Here is an 18,596-nt window from a genome sequence, read left to right as displayed (position 1 = left end):
ATAAACTCATCAAAATGAGTGATTCTAAATACAGCCTGGTGTATCTAGCACTCAAATTTGTCTTTGAGCCCATGGCTGGATCCTATGACATCAGTAAAGTCTGAGAAAGCAGTTGCTGGGATTTGAGAATGGTGGAGAGGAAGGCAGAATAGCTTTAATTATTCTCTAATTTAGGGTAGCATTAAAAACAAAACTAGTTCTCCCTCTTCAACATAATAATTTGTACAAATTTGAAACCGGGTGGATACATTTGTATTAATCATAGAAAGCATCCACTGAACAGGTGATAAGTAAATGTACTTTCTTAGAAACATACTTGAAACGTCTGTTGAATCTCAAAAATCACACACAGGATTTGACAAGAAAGTTAGTGCCCTGCAGAAATAAGTGAAGAATAGCCAGTGACAAGGGTTACACTGGCAAAACAACACATGCCATCAGCTTAATGAAAATTATTTAAAAATATTTATTAGCATTTTTCAGCAACTTTCCAAATTTTATTGGTTAAGATCATGGCCATATAAACAGTGACTTTCATTTTTATTTGATTAAATCACCGAGTCCAAAACTGGTCAGCTAAATAAAAATAAAAGTTAAAAAAAAATCAGAAGCAAAATATTGAATTTACTGAATTTGTCATCATCAACAACTAGGATAGCAACTATAACTGCCATGAATAACAAGAAATTAGGCAAAGCCTAATTGTTCCTTTTACAATTAATCAAATATAGGCAAGAAGGTACAGACCATAAAGAATTGCAATCACTGTTTTATGGCTGAAGCTCCAAATCAACCAATCGTGTGTGCATGTGTATATGTGTCTGTGTGTGTTCACAGGAATATTGGTTTCATAATTCTTTATGTGATCAACCTTGAATGTCTGCATAAATATCACCAACCATAATAACATTTAAAATACCATGTATAAACATATAAAATATAAATGCATAAATTTATTACATAAATAGATATAAATAAACATAAATAGTTATAAATATAACTAAACATATTATTTTTGGAATAATTTAGTGGTAGATGAGCATTTGGTGCTATTGTGGATGAGGATAAATTTTACCTTACATTTTTTTGTAAATCTTCTTTGGAATGAGGAAAGAGTAAAAGATGAAAAACTCATTTCTATCTCTCTGGTTGTCCTTTGAGACTAAGGCGAAAGGAAGCATTAGAAAGAGAACATTTATATTTTACAAAAGAAGAATTTAAAAGCCTTATTTTGTTATATGAAAAATTGAAAAGACACCAGGGTGTAAGTAAAAACAAAAATACCAAGGACAATCATATTATAGAAGATTTCATGATATGTTATCTTTTGACTCTTTTTCTCTTCCTTTTGTGTGTGCCTGTGTACATGCACTTGTGTGTGCATATATGTGTGTATGTGTGTGTGTGTGTGTGTGTGTGCATGTTTGTTTTCCTTTTCATCATGGGGCACATCAGGTAGAATTAGATCTGTACGATATAGTGTGTACAAACACAAAGATACATATGTAATATATTTTCTCCTTGCTTGTCACATGCTGAATAAGGACTGTTCCTCAGAGACATTCTCTATCTAGTTTTCTCAGTCTAGTGTCAAAAAAGATAATTCTTCAACACACTGCTGAATTTGAAATCTGTGGACCTGTTGAATCTTGCTTTATTCTTCTAGATGCTTAGGACATACACAGTATTCCCCAGGGATCTACACCTTGAAGCTTACCATGGGCTCATACTCATTAAATTACTATACTTATGGTTAAAATATAGTTCAAGTTTTATGTTTCCTTGTCCTTTTTCCAAGTCTAGGTTTTTAAAACACTATCAACAATGAGTGATCCACATTTTATTCATACTCAAATGAAAGTAATAAAAAATTAAATTTTTTAAAATATAAAGACTTGAGATGTTATCAGCATTTTATTTTTGCTAACAACATCAGAATATATTAAATTAAATATATATTTCAGGAAAAATATCATTGTACAAACTACAGTTAAAATTTAAATTTCAAATAGTCAGCAAAGTAGTTTGGTTTTATTACAGCAAGCAAAATATTTGTATAGACTTAAAAATAAAAAATTTAAAAAAATTGTGTATTGTCTACTCAAAGAAAATGATTGGCAAATGACAAATAGTGTTGGTTATTTACTTAGAACATATGTATAAACTCATAGGATTTTTCAAAAAAGTATAGATCTTTTTTTCCTAAAAGAGGGAAACTTGACCAGAAATGTATTATTAGATTCTCAATATTTTCAAGATCATGTGGATTCAATATTAGCATTTTCTTGTTTTCCTTCTTTCCAAATTTCTCTATCCATTCTTTGTATAAAATTTTAAGTCCCTCAACTTAATAAAAATAGAGAAATATGCCACTTAGCCTAATATTTTTGAATATCTGAACAATAAGACATAGTTACATTTTAGTAGGTCATAATTCTGTAGAAAGGGTGGGAAGCCATGTGCACATACACTTTCCTTTAATATGACTATTTGTTTCTTAAGATAAATCAAATATAGTAAGAAATGATTTATATTTCATCCAATGCTTGTTTTCCTAGAAAGTCCATTTGAATCCTAAAACAGTTACTAATATCTTTATTTTTCCTGATCATAAAAGAAAACGTGTGCATTTTGGAAAATTTGCACAGTGTGAAAAATTATTAGAAGATCATTCCATTTATAAAAAAATCCAACAAATACATTTTAGGTTTCATTGCTTTATTCTCTTGATCTTCATAGTCATCATTTTTTACTTATTTCTATGTTCAGTACCCTCCTGAATAAGGTACATTTTGATCTGAATAAAGTATGTCTCACTCCTACTCTGTTTAATTTTTTTAGGCTAATCTCACTTTTTAATTTTTACTTTGACTAAATTTATAAAAAAAGGTTATATTAATGTAAAGATACATTAATTAATGTAAAGATATTTAGTTTGCCTTAAACCAAACTAAACAAATTTGTTTGCCCCTGAGGGCTGGAACATAAGTCACCATCCCATATCACACTTTCTCCAGAAGTTGATTATTTTTCTCAGGCTTTATGCTGTTATAAGGATAAGATTCCAAAAGTATTGCAAGGTATACAGAGTCTTTCGTAATATAGTCTAACTTTGACATTTTCAGACTCATGTCTCATAGTTTCCAATTAAGTACATTTCATTCTAGTCTTATTACACTCCTAGGCAATGATGGTTTTTCTGATGCTATATTCCACACCATTATTTTCCACTGTTTTATTCATCAAGAGGGACGCTGTCTGATCATATCTATCATTGTATCCTAGTCTATTGTAGAATTGCCTGATATAAAGGAAAAGTTGATCTGTCATAGAAAATTCACTTCATAAATGTCTATGAAATGAATAAAAGCATAATGCTCCTGAAGAGTTGCCTATCTCCCAAAGTGAAGTAGATTTCAGATGTTATTCCACAATGTTATCTCCCTCAATTCTCCATTATAGAATTTATTACATTTAATTATAATTGCAATGTTCCTTTTTGGTCTCTAATAATAATTTGAATTCTTTGGTTCAAGGACTACAATAGATGACAAAGTCATGAGTTCTTGAGTTAAGTAAAAGTGAGTGCAGAGAACTCACTGATGCAATCTATAATAGATACTTAATAAATAAAATTGGCATGATTTGGTGAGCAAATTACATACACAAAAAACAATCTTAGTAAATTCCATGGTTTTTGTCTGTCAGGGATTATCAATGTCAGGGGAAATTTAGGAAGATAGCCATGTTTGCAGGGATAAAATAATGAATTCAATGAGGTAAATTAAGAGGTTTGAGGTGCCTATAAGTATTGGCTATTTGAGCTTGAGATTCTGGATTGAAAGTTATTATTCATCTAAAGTGCAGTTGATAGCTGAGGCCATAAAATTAAAAAGGTTGGTAGGAAGCAAATAGTATGAGATTAGAGCTGCAAATGATCCCCGAATATTATCACCATTTAAAAGACAGGAAAAAGATGACTAAAGGAAGAAAGATTTATTAAAGAAGGCATTATTACATAACAATATTTAAAAAATTTGAAACTGGGTAATCTTTTTATGGGAGTTGATTTTATCTCTGTGAAGGATTATTCTGACCAACTGGAAAATCAGCCCTGCTTTGTAGCCAGGAGAGGAAGGTAGAGTATCTGTGAGCAGTATTAACGACTACAAGAGTTCTCTCTTCTTATCACCAAATATTCAGTTTGCTGTCTCTTGCAAAGAGAATTTTCCTCACTTCTACCTTAGGAAGATAAACCAGAAGTCTCAACTAGCCATGGAATCAAGCTTAATGTTCAGGATCTCTGTAAATATGTATCCTTTAATCAGGGATGATGGATGATAGTCTCTACTCTAAATTCATACCTTCTGTAGATCCCCTTAAGAATTATAAGCAAAAAGACAAGTATTCTACCTTACAGTGAGTAAACAGAGAATAATCACGATGAGTACTTACACACAGAAGAATGAGACAAACAACAATAATACCAATTCTAATATCTAACAAGGTAGACGTTGGTGAGGGCCCCCTACCCTGGGGAAGCTGAATGTGTTTTGGCTAGGGCCAATTCTTCTCCCTGAGAAGGGTGGTCCTCAGTTCGCTGCTCTAGGAGGGTCTTCCTCTCCTATTAACCTCTTTGACTATGACTGAATTGAGTATTGTGGCCTGTACCCTCACTGAGAAGCAAACATTTTTTTGTTTATTGAATGTTTGCCAATTATTGTTTTATTTCAAAAAAGTCACAATCTTTAGCGTGGGCTAGTGCTTCTTTTGACAGAATGACTCTCTAAAACACGTGACTGCTTATGTACTTAATTCAAGTCAGTTGTATGCACCAATTGCTATATTCTGTTCTTTTATGGATTTACTTAATAAAATTGCTATATTTTCTTGCATTTTCTTCTATACCCTCCCCCAAACTCTCACTCTCATGCTCTCAAAATAATTGTGGGTACTTTTGTCCTGTTTAGCTTTGCTGGGCTAGGCATAGCTTTTGTCTCTGACTCTAGAGCCACTTTGTCCACATGGAAAGATTTGCTATGTATTACCTTAGTTATGCACAGAGCTTTAGCAATGAGTAAAAGGGCAGACATTGTTTTAGTGCTTGCCTCCAAGAGGAGGTTATAAATTTTTCAGTTGTATAGTTGACCATTTGATATTGAGATATAGTTTCGTTCTCTAAAATTTCAATTTCCTGAATTTTATACTCTATTTTCTTTTGTACTTGGAAGTGTTCAGTTCTTCTTGAAATCATCTTTAAGATCTTGTCAAATTTCCCTAATGATATCTAACACACACTACTACTAAGATTCTATTTTCCAACCTCTTCCCTTACATCAGCATTATCTACCTTACAAATTATGATGGGGGATTATGTGAATAACGATTTAACCATTGCATACATACACTGGATCGCTTTATTTCTAGATTTCTACATCAGTTTCCTTGTCATCCTAAGCAAGGTCCCAAGCAAATAAAACATATTTAAAATTTTTTTTTGATAATACCCAATATCTGCATAGCAATTTTTATACCAACCATATCAGGCTTAATTATGCTACAGTTAAAAATATGAGAGTCTTAAGACAATAATGACTCAAACTATGAGTAACAAATCGTTTGTGTAAGTCAAGTGGCTTCCTATTTTTTGCTTTAAACAAAGTTGAAGGAGGAATGAATTAAGTTACCAGGTGATATGTCATTTAGAATGATGTTTAAAGACAGGTCACTACATCTTTCATGGAATAAATTCAAAAGTATTTCATAAGGTGCTAATTTGTAGTCAAATCTTCCTTTTAAATAGGAATGTGACTTCAGAGAGAGGAACAAAGTCAATCTAGGTCCACAGTGCAACTGTTACTAAGTTGAACATAGCTTATGAAATCAATTAGGTAGCATGACTACCTGAATACACTTCAAATTATATACTAATTGTGAATGCCATGAAGCATTATCTAATAGTAACATTATTTTTGCTTGGAAGAATGTTCACAAATTTAACCTTGAGTAAATTGATGCTTTCATGGCCTTCTATTGTCCATCATTTTACATTCTAGAATAGGTTAATAACACTGAAATTTAACAGTGATGGGGATTTTTATGTACATTTCCAGTCTAGTTTCTATTTCATTTGCATATATGCACTGAGCTTGAATAAAGTTAAATGATACCTGAAGATCAATATTGTCTTTACATGTGCCATTGTAAATCTAGCTCTTTGATGAGCTAAGCTGGTAAAGAAAGAAGGTGCCTTGGTAAAAGTCACCTGAAATTAATGTCATACAATGATTATACTAATTATTATTTGTTTGTAATGTACGCAAGGTAACTACAAGTGTTCAAATGTCATGTATGAGACACTTTTACAAATCACCTAATGAAGACACTTTGTCTTTTTATAATTGTTTAACTTTCCAGTGCTGCTTCTCATCAGTAATCTTCTCTACACTCACAGGAGTCTCATGAGATGTAAGGACAGTTAGTTATATTACCCATCTGAGTGGTGGCAAAGCTGAATGAAGCACAATGAAGTTCCATAGATGATCCAAGGACATACAGGTACTTGAAAGAACATATCCTCCTCTTACAAGTTTGTTCTTTATGATAGGCTAATGTGTTTTTTAAATATATGATTACTCATAAGCTAAAATACAGTAGTAAATATGAAATATTTAATATATGTGAAACATATACACACTTATGAATGCACCAGATTTTTGTAATTAAGAGGCAATTTATGACTCTACCGTTAATGATATGTTAGTTAAATATCACTGCATTAAAAAACTCTTACTTTACCCCACCACTCTGATTGAAAACAATAAACACCTATCATCTCCCAGTTTCTGGAGATCAGAAATGTAATTTCCACATTTCGCCACATTATGGCTTAGCTTAGTGTCTCTGGTTCAAGGACTCTCATGTGGTTGAAGTCAAGCTATTGGTTCAGGCTAAAGTCTCATCTGAACACTCCATTAGGGAGTAGGAGAAAAAATCCACATCCAAGCTCATAAATGTGGGCCTCTGCAAAGGGCCTTTCTGTGACATGGCAGTTGCTTATTTCAGGGTGAATGATCCAAGACAGTGGGAGTGGCTGGGCACTGTGGCTTACACCTTTAAATCCTAGCATTCTGGGAGGCCAAGACAGGAGGATAGCTCAAGGTCAGGAGTTTGAGACCAGCCTGAGCAAGAGCGAGACCCTGTCTCTACTAAAAACAGAAAGAAATTAATTGGCCAACTAAAAATATACATATAGAAAAAATTAGCCAGACATGGTGGCGCATGCCTGTAGTCTCAGCTATTCGGGAGGCTGGGGCAGAAGGATTGCTTGAGCCCAAGACTTTGAGGTTGCTGTGAGCTAGGTTGACGCCATGGCACTCTAGAGGGGGCAAGAGAGTGAAACTCTGACTCAAAAAAATAACAGCAACAAAAAACCAAAAACAAACAAAAAAATTTCAAGAGAGTGAGAGAGTGGAGTACCCAAGCCCAAGTTGAGGTCGGGATCACTGGGGAGCGACTTAGAGGCTGCTGATCAAAAATGTTATCACTATTTTCTCAAAATAATACTTGTCAAAATAAGTATATACACATATTTACATACATAGCAGTTCCCCACCCCCATCAGTGATTTCTACTTCTCCGGTTCCTTCCAGTAACCTGTGGTCAATTGTGGTCAGAAAATATTAAATAAAAAATTCCAGAAATAAACAATTCATAATTTTTAAATTCTGTGCTGTTCTGAATAGTGTGATGAGATCTCTCACTATCTGCCTCCCTCCTGCCCAGTATGTGATTCATCTTTTTGTCCAGTGTCTCCAAGCTCTGTGTACTACCCACCACTGAGGTACTTAGTAGCCATCTTGGTTATCAGGTGCACAGATCACAAGAAGAGGAATGAGTGCAGTACAATAAGATGTTTTGAGAAAGAAAGAGAGAGAGAGACCACGTTCACATGTATTTAAAACCTTTATTACAGTGCATTGTTATAATTGTTTTATTATTATTATTGTTTAATCTCTTATGTGCTAATTTATAAATTAAACTTTATCATAGATATGCATAGGAAAAAACATAGTATACACAGGACTTGGTAGTATCCTCAGTTTTATCCACTGGGGGTCTTGGAATGTGTCTTGCCTGGATAAGGGGGAATTACTTTATATCATATGTGTGTATACATATATATTTATATGTATTATACATACACATTATATACAAATGGATATGTATATAGAGACTTATTTTAATAAGTATTTTATTTTTATGTATTTATATGAAGAGAGAGAGAAACAGATGGATAACACACCACACACACACACACACACACACAAACACACACATATTTTTTTCCTCTAGCTGCTTTATCTACAAAGTGGTCCCAGAAGAAGCAACATCCCAAATACAGACTATCTAGATCATGGTTTTTAACTGCCATTCTTCACTAGAGATAATGAGAACAACGCAAGAAGAGTAAAATGCCTCTGAAAAACATTATTGTGTCACCAATTAAGAAAGTATTCAATAAATGACGATGTTTAAGAGATACTGGAACCAGCTTTAAGAGACTAATCAAATCTGAGATAATGTGAGCATTAAAACAAATAATACACCAGTATTAATACACTAATATAGCAGTCCAGAGTGCATTAGTTGTCAAGGGCTGCCTTAAGAAAATACCACAGATTGAGTGACTTAAAAAAACTTATTTTCTCACATTTCCCAGAGGCTAAAAGTCAGGGATCAGGGTATTGTTGGGTTGGCTCCTTTACCTCTGAAAGCTGTGAGGAAAATACATGTTCTGAGCCTTCCTCCATGGCTTGTAGATGGCTATCTTATTCCTGTGTCTTCCCTCTGTAAATGTCTATGTCCTGATTTCCTCTTTATATAATAGGAATACTAGTCATATTTTATGAGGTTCTACCATAATTATATCATTTTAAATTGTCTCTATAAAGATCCTGTCTCTACAAATGGTCACATCCTCAGGTGGGTTAGGACTGAGGGTGGGACACATTCATCCTCTAACACTTAGTAATATAAACGAATATGTAAGTAAATCCATCTTGTAGAACAACAAGCTCTCCAATTCAATGCAATGCCAAGTGTATTACTTATTAGTGGTGTAATCTGGCATATATCATTAAATCAAAGGATATAAGGTAACATTTACTTAGAATGCTTCTTGATACAATACACTGAGAAGACCAAGACCACAGCATGACTTTTGTAGTATTTTTACTATAGTCGCATATCTTGAATATGTTCATGTGGAAAGAGCATAGCAGCTCAAATCTAGGTACATCTCACAACCACTTATTTATGTTCTTCAAAAATGTCAGTGTTATAAAAAACAAGAAGAGACTGAAAAACTCTTCTTGATTAAAGAGGACAGAGTGTTGTCATAACTACACACACTGAGCAATCCTATGTTGGACTCTAAATCTGCACAGGACATTGTTGGGGTAATCAGCAAAATTTGAATGGGATCTTTAAGGTAGATCATGATTAAATTAACATTAATTTTTATTGATGTTGATGGTTGTATTGTGGTTTATTTGGGAAAGTGCTCATCTTAGGAAAAATACTGAAGTAAAGAAGGTTGGTGAGCTTGTGACTAATGAATTGGTAGGACAAGTATGGTAAAATCATGGATAATCTGTATGATAGATGATTGCAGACCTGGGAGTTCTTTGAACTATTCTATAAATTTTCCTAGAAGGCTGAAATCATTTTAAAACAAGCACTCCCCTAAAAAAATATACAAACAAATAAATAGCACCTAATCATCTTTAAAAATGCTTTCCAAACTTTGAAGAAGAGGATCCATTTCCCATCCCTAAACTCAAGGTTAGCAGATCCTCCTGCTCATGCCCCATGATCTTAGCAATGCTTTTGTATGTTGTATCTGCTATGTATCTTGGATGCATGTGATATAAAATGTGCAGTGTTACTTTAAATGTGTATATTTTAATTGTATTTTTCTATAAATAGAAAAATACAATTTATATTCTGTCTTTTTAAAACTCAATACCTATTTAAAGCTCTAGCCATATTGTATGTCTAGCCGGTTAACTGCTTTTAACTCTTACTGTGTATTCCCCTATAAGCATCTAAAATAATTTTTAATCCATTCTTCCAGTAAGGGGCAACTAGGTTGCCTCTAATTTCTAATTGACATAGCCTGTGATGAAATCCACTTAGTAATCTGTGTAGGAGTTTCAAAGTTTGGGATCCTTGAATTATAAGATGCAATGTATACATTATTTCGCTAAATATTACCAAACTAGTTTCCAAAATAGCTATAACAAAGAGATCTCATTGGTTTTTTAATGTTGCTAATATCTTCTTATTTGTCAACATTGTTCATCTGGTACTACATTAAACTGATACCCTTTCTTTTGCTATATTCATATCAATTAACTTTAAACTTTTAAAATAAATGTGGGCTTTGTTGAGGTAATTTTTTTCTAAAGTTACAAAAACATTATTCTATATTTTCTTCATTATAAATTATTACCATTCACAAAAATACCTTAAATAATCCACAATGCTCTTCTATTTGTAATGAAAATCAAGGATTCAAATTTAATTTCTTTTACATATAGTGAGTCAGATTTTTTCAGGGCATTACCATCCCCTGAAACTCAACATTTTTCAAATAAAAAGTACCATATGATTTATCAACAGAAGCCAAAAATAGATATATTTTAGCAAGTACTACTATTTAAAAAATTAAGGAAAATAGGAATTGATGGAAACTAATTCAAAATAGATTTTATGTCATAGATCTTACAAACAATGGCATAAGATATGAAAATTAAATAAGTGTAAATATTGAATAAGAAAAATAATGTTTTTACTCAGAGTTGATATGGTTTTATACATAGAATATCCAACAACAATTAAAAATCTGTTGAAACAAATAAAATTTTAGTAAAATGACTGGATATAAAATTAATATATAAAACCATCAGGTTTTATCTATGTTAACAAAAAGCAGCAATGGAAATAGAACAATATCCTTGTCAAAACAGAGAAGAAATTAAAAATATGCATACATGAATTACCTAGAGTTAGTCATTCCACAATATATATTTACTTCAGAACAATATATTTCACATTGTAAATGCATACAATTTTATCTTTCAAATAAAAACTAATGATACAAGACCTATATGAAAAACATTATTCTTTTTGAAAGTACTATATATTTGAATTCATTTTTGTTTTCATATTATCTTCATTTTTAAAATCTTTCAGGATTTTTGACAGTTCGTATTTTATTCTAAGCATTCTAATCTTCCATACTTCATTTCACTGTAGTTTGAGTACAACAGCAGTATGGTAAATGTAAAAATTGAACAAATGTCTATATCTTTGTTTTGTTTGCTTCTAAATTCACAAATTTGCCAATTTTTGGACATAAAGATCTACTGCAAATTTGTGGTCAGGACTATAGGCTGATTCTACTCCTCCCTTTCTCCGTCTCATATCATTTTACCACCCTGGTTAGCCCTTTGAAATAGCTATTATAGGTATGCATTGGAGGTTCACTTTGTAAATATTTTAACATTTCTTTCGCTTTCCTGAGGCAGGCAGGCTCCCCAAAATTCTGCAATATATGTCGCAGTGTTTTTATCTATCTATTATTTTCTGCTTTTAAGGAAGTAGTACCTTTTATGAAAGTAATCATAAACAGCTATTACTTCATTTCTGCAACAGGTTATTTTTAGGAATTGCTAGAACAACTATTGTCAAGGTTATTTTTTCAATATCATCACATCTTATCTATAATTTGTATACAGTGATAATTTTTTGGAACATTTTGGATATAGATAGCTATGCAGTATGGAATATATTTGAAAGATGTTTTGATTAATACCATTTATTATTTTAATGTCAGACTCACATTTTAACTGGAACTTTGAAAAACTGTTTGCAAAATTCTGTCCTAAAAAGAAGCCCCTTAAAAATCATTCACTATGGATTTCTTACAGAACTTAACATGTCTGTCTTCTGTACTTACCATCAATTTCTTGTCTGGTTCAATTCAAAAATCTTATCCTGATCCTTTAAGATTTGAATGTGGTAGATAAGTAGTTCTAGCCTTTACTGAATTCTACTTTTTACAAAGTAGGTCCTTTAAACAAACACAAATGCATTAGTAGACATTTCTTAAGTGATGAATAATTATTCTATTAGTATTAAAATCTGATTTTATGACTTTGTAGAAGCTTGCACAATTGTGACTTTCTATACTGCTCAGTATGCAAGTGTTCTGTTTTGCCATAAGAAACTGCATAAAATTTCCTTTACATCTTAGTTAATTAATTAAAGTACTTTTTCATAATACCTTGTGAATTGCAAAGTGCTTTCCACATACATCCTTTCATTTTATAAACTGCAAATTGTCATTTCCTAAAACAACTATAAATCTTCGGGAAAATTTCAAATCATTTTTACCAAAGTAAAGACTGTGCTCCTTTAAAATCAGACTGAATCCATTAGATGCTCTATATGTATACATATTTTCTTCCTATGGTGATTATATGAAAAGTGACAGCCATAAACTTCATTAACAGGACTACATCATGTGCCCTGGATTACATAAAATTGAGAGTCCATAAAATAGTACTGTGACAACTCAAAAATAATAAAACTGCATTCATAAAATCAAATGATTTCTCATAATGACCTGCACTAGATATATAATTGGTGGGGCCAAATGCAAAATTAAAACTTGAAAGCCTTTGTTCAAAAATTATTAAGAATTTCAAGACAGAGATAATAAAGCATTAAATAAAGCACGGTACATTTCTGACCATGGTTCCCTATGTGACTGCACAGTTTGTGTGCCCAGGAAGCTGGCCCTAATTATGACAGTGGTTATGCAGTAGATTAGCGTTAATAAAAAAAGTGTGAAAATAATTACCTGGCAGGCACAGTGTTAGGCTTTCATGCCTTGTATCCATTTTAACTTCCAGAAAACTGAAACTGTGAAGACTACTGTTGTCCCATTCTAGGAATAAAGATATCTAGGCTAGGATTTTGCAAATTCACCTCACGTCTTCTGCAATATAAAATGTTTCTATCCTTCATTTTTATCCAGAGATGAATTGTTAATTAATTATTGCAAATTATAAAAGGGTGAGCACTTTAAAGGGCATTAATCTAATCATAAAATTTGAAAGCAATGCTCAGTGCAAGTGAAGAGGAAGATTTCTCTCCTCAATTCCTACTCAGAATACCAGGCTTGAGTTTATGGCATTTTTACATGGTTCATTTTCATAATTTTGGATATTTCTACACGGTGGAATATTTTTCTTTTTCTTTCTCTTTCAAGTTTTCAGGCTCTTTTGCACTGTCTTTAGGTAGCATATGGTTAGAGACACACTATGTAAATAATTTTGTTTTTGTAGTTTTTTTAATCTCTGAATACAAGGCTCAGATGTAGGCTGTGTTCACTTCTTCCATATCCTTTTATTTTTATTTGTATTTTTTTAGAGATGATATCTCACTCTATTGCCCAGGCTGGAGTGCAGTGGCATGATAACAGCTCACTGCAGCCTTGAATTCCTAGGCTCAAGATATCTGTCTTCTTCAGCCTCCCAAGAAGTTAGGAATGTAGATGTATGTCACCACAGCTGGCTACTTAAAAAAATTTTTTTTCAGAGATGAGGTGTGCTATGTTGCTGGTCTCAAACTCCTGGCCTCAAGCAATCTTCCTGCCTCATCCCCACAAAGAGCTAGGAATATAGGCGTGAGCCGCAGTGGCTGGCCTACATTTTCTAATAAAGCCTCTGAACTTTTACTGACAAAACAAAAGTGTTCTAAATAAGAAAGATGCTACAATGTGGAGAAAACCTTGCCATACACAGGTAGTTGTCCAAATGGAGTCCTTAGACCTGCTATGGAAACTCCAGCGTTAACACATATTACTCCTCAGCTTCAAATAAGCAATCAAGTCATCTACACATCCACTACTCACTTTTGCCCATAATATACTATGAAAAAATTATTTTTACCTATGATATACTATGCTGACTATTCCAGGGTCAAGATTTTTAAATTATTTTTAAAAATTTTGATACCAAATATCTGAAAAATTATTGTAAGTTTTTAATTTTTAGTTAATATTTAAATGGACACTTTTATGCATATATTTTTGCCTTCCTTAAGGATTATTTCATTGAGTAAAATCTCAAGGAAAAAACTGTTGACTCGAAGTTCACATACTTTACTAAATTGACTTTAAACTATATTCTTGATTATAAGATAATTAAAGTTATTTTATACAATTAAAATACATAATGCAAATATAAAGATCATCCCAAATTACAATAAACAGAATTTTATTGTTAAAATTTTACTCTTAAATTGTTAGCATAGGAGTATTCAGTCTTATTTCTCTCTCTGTCTCCCTCTCTGAATCTGTGTTTGTTTGGACATGTATTTTAAGTATCTATTATATTAACACTTTACATAGAGTTGTATAATGTACCTTTTTCATTTAACATTTTAGCATTAGCTTTTCTTTGGGGACTAAAAATATTCCAAAATAATAATTTTTAATATCTATGCACTATTCCTCTGAAAGGATTACACTGTATTTCTACTATTTAACCATTTGCTCATCATTAAGAATTTCACTATTGCACTCATATAAGTAGTGCTGTGATAAATATAATTTGTGAATTTTTTTTTTTTTTTAGAGTCCAGTGGCTTTTATTAGGTCTCCTATACCATGAATTCATAGGGAATAGATTCTGGCAGCTCAAGGTCCTTTCTTTGCTTCTCACAGGTGTGCTATACCTATTACGCCATGAATTCACAGGGAACAGGTCCCAACACCTCGGGCTCCTTTCTGTCGCTTTTCACAAAGTGTGAAACCCCTATTATGCCATGAATTCATAAGGAATAGGTTCCAGCAGCTCGGGCTCCTTTCCATTGGTTCTCACAAAGTGTGCTTCTCTGGGTGGAGCAGGCTGTCGCTTCAGTTGAACCCAGGTACCTTTCTCTTTGGCTTCCTATTTTTCTGATCATTTTCCTTCACACGCTTCAGGAAGCTATCTCGGCTCTTAGAGTGCTGAATGTGCTCCATACGTACATTAATCCTCTTGGCAAGAATCTTGCCCTTAACTTGTTTATTTACAACAATTCCAACAGCATGCTGTGTAACGTTGTAGACTCTTCCAGTTTTGCCATGGTAACATTTGTGGGGCATGCCTTTTTGAACAGTACCCATTCCCTTGATGTCTACAATATCACCTTTCTTGTAGATTTGCATGTATGTGTCCAAAGGAACAACTCCATGTTTTCTAAAAGGCCTAGAGAACATGTATCGGGTGCCTCTCCTCTTTCCTTTTGTGTTCGTCATTTTGGCGAATTACTGGAAGATGGCGGCTCCGGCCGAAAGGCAATTTGTGAATATTTTAAGTCAATTTTAAACACATTAAATTACCAGATCAACATGTTCTATCTTTTTTTTTAAATATATATTTCCAGGTTACCCTCCATAATGGCTGTACTAATTTACATCCCCAACCAGAGCACATGAAATTGTCTATTTCACTGTGAGCTTTAAGAATCAAGTGAATTTTAAATCATTACCAATTTGATTTCATGTAAATGATTTCCCATTGTTTTTACTTGCTTGTCTTTGATCATGAGTGAAGTTTAATAGGGGCACAAATGCATATCAGCCATTTCTTTGCCAATTATCTATTGGGACTTTATATTTTTAGAAATGACCTACAAGTATTTATTGTAAGTTAAAGATAGTAACACATTTCAAATACGCTTCGGGTATTTTGCCATACTTTGTTTTCCTCTATGTTAGCCAATTATTTATAGATGTATGTATTTATTTATTCATTGTAAAATATCCAACTAATAGAAATTGGAAAGAAGTCCAGGACAAACAGAAAATATTTCTAGGTGGACCTGAACCTTGGCATCACCTAGTAGACAAATTGTTTCAGGAACTGCCATTGACAAGAAGGAATTACTTAAGTGGAAATGAGCATTCACACTGAACCGAAGTGCTCCTTCTCAGCTTCTGCCCTGTTTTCATTTTTACTTTCTGTTTTTGTTGTTGTTGTTAAAGTAATAACACCTAATTACTATCATTAATTAAAATTATTTTCTTCCCATTTGTTTTTGTTGTACTTTTAAATAGAAATCATGGATTTTGCAATTTATCAAACATAGTTTTAGCATTTCTGCAGATGACCATATGGTTTTTCCACCTTTGATTCACTAGCATGGAGAATTATAGTGCTATATTTTCTAGAATAAAACTAAACACTTGGAAATAAATTCTATTGGTTATAGTTTGCATATTTTGGCTGGATTTGCTTATAGTTTATTTAGAATATTTGTAAAATTATTAAGACTAGTGTGTTTTTTTTTGCACTATTTTTGCATATACTAGCTTTATAAAATTTATTGGAAGCTTTATAGTTTTTACTTTCTCATGAAGGGTTTTAATAATCTAAGTATTATCAGATTCATGAAAATTTTACAAAGAACTCATATATAAAACTTTATGGAACTACAATATTCTGTTTTGGTATTTTATAGCTTCCTGATAGCTTTCATGAGTAATCTATTTTGATTTTACAGTTTTTTTCTGTAAATTTTAAAATTCATTTATTTTTTAAACCTTAGTTTTTAATTGGCAAATAATCATTATATATATTTATGGGTACATAGTAATATTTTGATACATATAATATACAGTGATCAGATCAAGGTAATTAGTATATCTATTATTTCAAACATTTATCATTACTTTGTGTTGGAAAGGTTCAATATCTTTCTTCTAGCTATTCAAAATACTATAATGTATTATTATTAACTATACTCATCCTACAATGGTATAGAACACTAGGGCTTAATCCTACTATCTGGCTAAAATTTTCTATCCTTTAACAAATCTCTCTCAATTCCTCCTTTTCCCTTACCTTTCACAGCCTCTAGCATCTTCTGTTCTATTTTTTATGTCAATGAGATCAACATATTTTATAGCTTTCACATGAGTGAGAAAATGAGATGTTTAACTTTGTATTTCTAGATTATTTCATTTAACTTAATGTCCTCCACTTTCATCATGTTGCTGCAAATTACAGGATTTCATTATTTTTTATGGCCAAATATTACATTGTGTATATATGCCACATTTTCTTTATCCATTCATCTGTTGTTGGACATCTAAGTTGATACCATATTTTGGCTACTGTGAATAATGCTGCAAAAAACATGGGAGTACAGATGTTTTTTGATATAATTTCTTTCCCGTTGAGTAAATTCCCAGAAGTGAGATTACCAGATCATACGGTAGTTCTATTTGTAGTTTTTAAAAGAACCTTGATACTGTTCTACATAGTGACTGTACTAGTTTAGATTCCCATCCACAGTGTTGGAGGATTTCTTTTTCTTTAAATCTTTGCCTGCATTTGCTAATTTTTGTCTTTTTGATAATAGACATTCTCATTGGAGTGAGATGATACATAATTGTGCGTTTTGATTTGCATTTCCCTAATGATTAGTGATGTTGAGCATTTTTTTCATATATTTGTTGGCCATTTATATGCCTTCTTTAGAGAAATGTATGCTCAGATAATTTGTCCATTTTTAAATTGGACTTTTTTTTTTTGCTGTTGAGGTTATTGAGTTCCTTGTATATTCTAGATATTAATCAGCTGTCACATGAGTAGTTTGAAAATATTTTCTCCCATTCTATAAGTTGTCTTTTCACTCTGTTCATTGTTTTCTTTGCTGTGCAGAAGCTTTTAAATTTGGTACAATCCAATTTGTTTCTTTTTGCTTTTGTTGCCCATGAATTTTGAAGTCTTATTCATGAAATATTTCCCCAGACTAATATCCTGAAGTGTTCCCCTTATGTTTTTTGTAGTAATTTTATCATTTCAAATCTTACAAATTTAGATCTTTGATTCATTTTTAGTTGATTTTTGCGTAGTGTGACAGGTGGGAGTGTAGATTCATTCTTCTGCATATAAATATGCAATTTTCCCAGCACTATTTTTTGAAGAGGCTGTCCTTTCCCCAGTGAGTGTTCTTGGCACTTTTATCAAGAGGAAACTACATACCAATATTCCTGAAGAACAGAGATGCAAAAATACTCAGCATAATACTAGCAAACCAAATTCAATAGTACATAAAAAGATAACACTTCACGATCAAGTGGGTTTTATCTCAGCATGCAAGGATAGTTCAATATACACAATTGAATAAATGTGATTCAACCCATAAACAGAGTTAAAAACAAACAAAAACATATGATTATCTCAATAGATGCACAAAAAGCATTTGATAAAATCTACCTCCATGATAAAAAAACACTCAAAAAATTAGGCATAGAAGGAACATATGCAAAATAATAAAGGCTACATATGACAAACCCATAGCCAATATCAAACTGAATGGGGAAAAGTTGAAAACATTCCCCATAAGAACTGGAAAAAGCAAGGATGTGGTCTTTCACCATTTCTATTCAACATGGTACTGAAAGTTCTAGCCAGAGCAATCAGGTAATAGAAAGAAAGAAAGAACATCCATATTGGAGAAGAGGAAGT

At 32.4% G+C, this 18,596-nt stretch overlaps 1 pseudogene; it reads right to left on the bottom strand.

The window, feature by feature from the left end:
* Nucleotides 1–14,736: 14,736 nt before the first annotated feature.
* Nucleotides 14,737–15,414, bottom strand: LOC105863042 (large ribosomal subunit protein eL21-like; annotated as a pseudogene).
* Between the last annotated feature and the right edge of the window lie 3,182 nt (nucleotides 15,415–18,596).

The sequence above is a fragment of the Microcebus murinus genome, chromosome 13 (assembly GCF_040939455.1).
Source record: "Microcebus murinus isolate Inina chromosome 13, M.murinus_Inina_mat1.0, whole genome shotgun sequence".
In the NCBI taxonomy this organism is placed as follows: Eukaryota; Metazoa; Chordata; class Mammalia; order Primates; family Cheirogaleidae; genus Microcebus; species Microcebus murinus.
Note: the sequence above shows the minus strand (reverse complement) of the source record. Positions and strands in the feature narration are given on the sequence as shown.